Raw genomic sequence first — 6,000 nt, forward strand, 5'->3', positions numbered from 1 at the left:
ATGCATTTCTAGTGGGGTCCCGCAGGGATCAGTTCTTGGCCCTATGCTATTTAACATCTTTATCGAGGATCTGGAAGAAAACACATCACCACTGATGAAGTTTGCAGGTGACCCAGAAAATGGGGGAGAGAGAAATAATGAAGAGGACAGGTCACTGGTACAGAGTGAAGTGAATTGCTTGGTATGCTGGGTGCAAGCTGTGTGTGGTTTAATATGGCTAAATGTAAAAGTTTATAACTAGGGACAAAGAATATGGCCCTTGCTTAGAGGATGCAGGTGCTCTTTTTCAGTCAGAAAACTGAAAAACACAAAACAAAACAAAAAAACATCGGTGATGGTGGATAATCAGCTGAACACGAGTTCCCAGTGTGACACTGTGGCCCAAAGCACTCATCCTGGAATGCACAAGCAGGGGAAATCTCAAGTAGGTTATTTTACCTCTGTATTTGGTGCTGGTGTGACCACTGCTGGAATCCTGTGTCCAGTCTGGGTGCCCACAATTCAAGAAGGATGCGGACACATTAAAGAGGGTTCAGAGAAGAGCCACGAGAATGACTGAAGGATTAGAAAACCTGCTTGATAGTGATGAGAAGCAAGGAGCTCAATCTATTTAGTTTAACAAAGAGAAAGTTAAGGGGTGGCGTGACTACAGTCCGTAAGTACCTGCAGGGGGAACCGCTACCTGATAATGGGCTCTTCAATCTAACAGAGAAAAGCATAGCACGATGCAATGGCTGGAAGTTGAAGCTAGACAAATTCAGACTGGAAATAAGGTGTTGATTTCTAACAGTGAGAATAGTTAACCATTGGAACAATGCACCAAGGGTTGTATTGGATTCTCCATCATGAGCAATTTTTCAGTCAAGAGTGGCTGTTTTTTCTCAGGGCTCTATTCTAGGAATATTTCCAGGGAAGCCCTAAAGCCTGTGACAAGGTTGGACTAGATGGTCACAATCACCCTTTCTGACCTTGGAATCTAGGACTCTCTGAACTCCAGCTAGTCAATGAGAACAACTCCTGCAGCTTGGCCCTGGGCAGTGTTTCACTCCAAGTTGCATCAAAGGGAAGAGTAGTGGTGGACCTGCTCACCCTGCACCAGCTTGGGGAATAACTACCCAAGAACACAAGCCCAGCAGCTGGCTGAGTTCTGACTTGCTAGCCACTGTCTTTGCCTCCCTTTTGCTGCATTCAGTCTGCCTTTTCCATAGTTTGCCCCCCAAGTGTCCCGAGATTTTCTCCCTTCCATCTGGTCACCCTACCCTTCCCTGAGATTTTCTTCCTCCAGATCACTTCAATCTTCTGCTCCCCTTAGCCGCCTCTGCCCTGCGGGGAGCAGCCAGCAGCCTCCACCCCTGGAGACAAGCAGGGAAGGCAGAAGGAGAGGGGGGGGAAAAGGTAGGAACCAAAGCAAATATAGCCTCAGATCATGCAAACGTGTGCGACCCCCTGTGCGTGTGTTACAGGTCTTTGTGCCCAAGCCACAGAGGATTTGAGGCTGCCACTAGATATAGATTTCAGAGTAACAGCCGTGTTAGTCTGTATTCGCAAAAAGAAAAGGAGGACTTGTGGCACCTTAGAGACTAACCAATTTATTAGAGCATGAGCTTTCGTGCTTTTCCAGCCACGAGGTTCCCGGTGCAATCCCTGCCGTGCCAGCCAAGAGGGCAGCCCTATCACAGCCGCCCGCCCTTTAAGCCTGCGAGTCGTTGGCAGGAGGCGGCTGAAGTTAAGCACATGCACCCCCACGCCCCATGGCAAAAGCGGCAGCCCAGCCCCCGGGCACTTGCAGGGTCGCCCTGCGTGCCCACGGCAAGCTGCAGCGCTGCGGCTCTGCCAGCAGGTGGTGCTGTGTGAGGTTATAAATCAGCCGGGCCGCCGCCCCCACGTGGTGATCCGAGACGGTGCCTGCCCGCGGGGGGGGGGGGGCTCGGAGTGTTTGGTTCCCCTTGTGCCCCCAGTTCCTCGTCACCCCCCCGCCCTCTTTCGGGCTGCACGTGGCCAAGGTAAGCGAGGCCAGCTTCCTGCTGCTGTCCTGGGCCGGGGGGAGGTGGGGGGGTGGAAGGAGGCCAGCTGAGTCCCATGCACCTTGCAGCTGGTTGCCCGGGGGTCGGGGGGTGGAAGGAGGCCAGCTGAGTCCCATGCACCTTGCAGCTGGTTGCCCGGGGTCGGGGGGTGGAAGGAGGCCAGCTGAGTCCCATGCACCTTGCAGCTGGTTGCCCGGGGGTCGGGGGGTGGAAGGAGGCCAGCTGAGTCCCATGCACCTTGCAGCTGGTTGCCCGGGGGTCGGGGGGTGGAAGGAGGCCAGCTGAGTCCCATGCACCTTGCAGCTGGTTGCCCGGGGGTCGGGGGGTGGAAGGAGGCCAGCTGAGTCCCATGCACCTTGCAGCTGGTTGCCCGGGGGTCGGGGGGTGGAAGGAGGCCAGCTGAGTCCCATGCACCTTGCAGCTGGTTGCCCGGGGTCGGGGGGTGGAAGGAGGCCAGCTGAGTCCCATGCACCTTGCAGCTGGTTGCCCGGGGTCGGGGGGTGGAAGGAGGCCAGCTGAGTCCCATGCACCTTGCAGCTGGTTGCCCGGGGTGGCGAGGGGGGCTTCCCCCTTGCATTTCCTTGCCCCACTGCTCAGGCGTTCGCCAGGCCCCACGTGGTTCACCACAGATCCGTGCCCCTGCCTTTGCAAAAAAAGTAACAGCCCATGGCGGCTCCCGCATGGCGCCGGCCCCTTCGAAAGGCCTCTGCCCCTTACACGGGGCTGAAATCATTGCCCTTCGCACCGTGCCCGCGCAGCCCGGGCTCTGTTTTACCGGCTGCCCTCCCAGCCTCCCGCCTGGGTCTGGGGTGGGGCCGGGGATGAGGGGTTTGGGGTCTGGGAGGGGGTCAGGGCTAGGGGCAGAGGGTTGCGGGGGGGGGCAGGAGGGCTCTGGCTGGGGATCAGGCTCTGTGGTGAGGCCATGGATGAGGGGTTTGGGGTGCAGGTTTCCATGGGGGGAGAGAGGACTCCCCCACCTCCACCCGAGACCTCTTTTGCTGCAGGAGCCCAGGGCCGAGCACCTCTCCCTGCTGGGCGCCTGCAGCCCTTAATAGCCTGCTCCTCAGCTTAGAGGGAATTGAGGCCCAATTTAAGCCCCCCTGTAATGGCAGGGAATTGATTAGGTGAGACACACCCAGATTAGCCCAGCAGTTGAAGGTTACCTCATAGGATCATAGACTTGCCAGATTGGAAGGGATCTCAAGAGATCCCCCTGCCTTGGGGGGAAGTAAATGTAGACCCTTCCAGGTAAGCGTTTGGCCATCCTGTTCTTAAAAATCTCCAATGAGGGGGATTCCACAACCTCCCCAGGCAACCTGGTCCGGTGCTTCACTCTCTTTAGAGTTAGGCTGTTTTTCCTAGTGTCTATCCTAAATCCCCCTTGCTGTGTAAGAAGGTGGTGAAAATCCCAGAACTCAATGGGACTCTGCACCATACAATGACTCACACACCTAAGTGTTTGCAGGATCGGGGCCTTAATTATCATGAGGGTTGGGAATTATACTTTATAGGCCCGGTTATCAAGGGTTGGGCACCCATGCAGCTGGGACCTGATCTTCAGTGCCCAACATAAAAACCTGGCCACTGCGCTTAGTGCCTAATAAGTGTTTGATGTCTGTGAAAGTGCAGCTCCAGATGAGTTTAAAAGAATCATTCCTTATCATTGACTTTTTAAAGCCATGTACTTTGTAGCAAATCGATGGCTGGTTAGTTTGTAGTAAGTCATTAGGTGTTCCCCATTTCTTCCTGTCCAACATAGGTGTTATTTGCTGCTGCTGCTGCGTTCCACCCCAGAGGTGGCTGTGTGCCCATAGCAGTTGAAATAATCATGGGCGTAGTTTGCAAAGTGCTTTAGAAGAGTCTGATAGTAGGTAAGGAGGGATTGGAAGTGGGGAAGTAAGTTTTGGGGAAGAGGGTCTATTATTTAATTGATCCTATTTGCTTTTTCAGTCCTTAAACAGTGAGCTGGAAAATCTCTTGGTTTCTGGTCTGGAAAGCTCAGTCTGAAGAGGAGGGGTTTGGCCAGCTAGTATGCGCCAACCCTGCCTTGCTGCAGGTTTTGGGGCAGGTTGAGGAGCCTTTTTGTAACACTGGAAGTTTGGATAATTAGGCGTTTCAGTCTGCTGGGTTTATGACCAGCTCCTCAGCAGAGGAGGGATGGTCCAGAGCTCACAGCACTAGTCTGGGACTCTCATCTGCATGGCCACAGACTTCCTGTCTGACCATGGGCAAGTCACTTAGTGTCTCTGTGCCTCAGTTACCCAGATGCACAATGGGGATACTAGCAGTGCCCTGCCCCCCAAAGGGATTGTGAGGCTACAAACATTAATGTGTGGGGCTCTCAGATACCATGGTAGTGGGGGCCAGATAAGAATCTAAGAGAGAGAGCTTTAGACTGGGCTTTTCCATAATAGCCTATTGGAGTTAGGCACCTAAATCCCAGTGCATTTCAATGAGTGCCTAATTCTCTGAGGCTCCTTTGGAAAAGCCCAGCCATAATCAGAGCAACTTCAGGTTAGATATGGGAAAATCAGGTCTGCAGTGTAACTGGTGCCTGCAGTTGCTTTGGAAAGTGGGCACAGGGAGGAAGTGTTGCCAGCCACTCTGGGGGCTGTTTTCTGATAATATAGGGGATGCTAACCCCATTGAATAACGCCTGCAGCCCTGCCAATCTGTGATCATAATGCCAATCCATGTGGTAACTGGAAGAGGTTTCTGCAGCAGAATGCCAACTTGCCACTGTAGACAAGGCACACAGGCTGTTTCAGGGCAGATATTTGGTGCCAGCCCAGGTTGGGAGTGACCTGAAGTTTATGGCCTTCTGATGGAAATTTGGCTCAGATGCATTCAGTTGATGATCTCCACCCAGATGTTAGGCCCTGATTCTGAAGTCAGGTCCCCTTAGCACAATCACCTCCAGCTTCCTGGGTTCGATAAGACGACAGGGGTCCAAGCGAGCAGCTCTGATTTCATCCCCAGAGCTCTGCTCCTGCAAGGCCACGCCCACCAAGCCCTAAAAAGAACTTCTATCCATTCCTCCCTCCCTCCTTGCATTATTGCTTCATAGATTTCAAAGCCAGAAGTGACCATTCTGATCATGTAGTCCGCCTCCTACCTGCCCAAGACTGTAGAATCCCACCCAGTGATCTCAGACAGGCTGCCTGATCGCAGAGAGGCGAGGATTGGGAGGATTTGCAGTTTGGGCTTTCCTTTCACTGCTCCACATCCTGCTTCAGGAATATTGGCAGGGAGAAGCTCTCCCTGCGGCTGCCCATCAGATAAGTGGAGGGTTTTTAGTCCCCAGCCCTCTTGTGCCAAACTAGCTAAATTCATTTTAATTAGAGCACGTAAACATATTAGCACACAAAAAGGGGACTGGCAGGTAGGGAAGCGTTGTTGTCTCTGTACACTGCATGGGTAAGGCTGGCCCTAGAATAGCGTGTCCAGGTCTAGTGGGCACACGTCAAGCGAGATGTGGAAATGCTGGGGAGAGGTCAAAGGAGGGGTTAACAAAAAATGATCCAGGGGCTGGAAAACAAGCCAAGTGATGGAGCTCGACCCAGGCAGCTTAGTGAAGAGAAGGCTGAGAGGTGATTTGATCGCTGTGGCTAGGTATTTACTCGTGCAAAGAGATCCGGGTGCGAGGTTCAGTCTTGCTGACAAAGGCACCAGAAGATTCAGTGGCTGGAAGCTGAAGTGCAGTAAATTCAGCAGTGAAGTAAGGGGCAATTTCTTAGCAGCGAGGGTAATTAAACAGTGGAACCGCTTACCAGGGGAGATGTGGCCTCCCCATCGCTTGGAGCCTTTACAATTAGATCACATATTTCTTTTTAAAGATATCTGGGAGAAATTCTATGGCCTGGCTATGCAAGGGATTGGGCTGGATGGTCATGGTAGTCCCTTCTGACCCCTGCTCATTCCCTCACTTCATGGGCCAGGGAGAGAACAGGAAGCTCTGCATTGCCCTCAATGTGCT

The sequence above is a fragment of the Lepidochelys kempii genome, chromosome 22, assembly GCF_965140285.1.
Source record: "Lepidochelys kempii isolate rLepKem1 chromosome 22, rLepKem1.hap1, whole genome shotgun sequence".
NCBI lineage: Eukaryota > Metazoa > Chordata > Testudines > Cheloniidae > Lepidochelys > Lepidochelys kempii.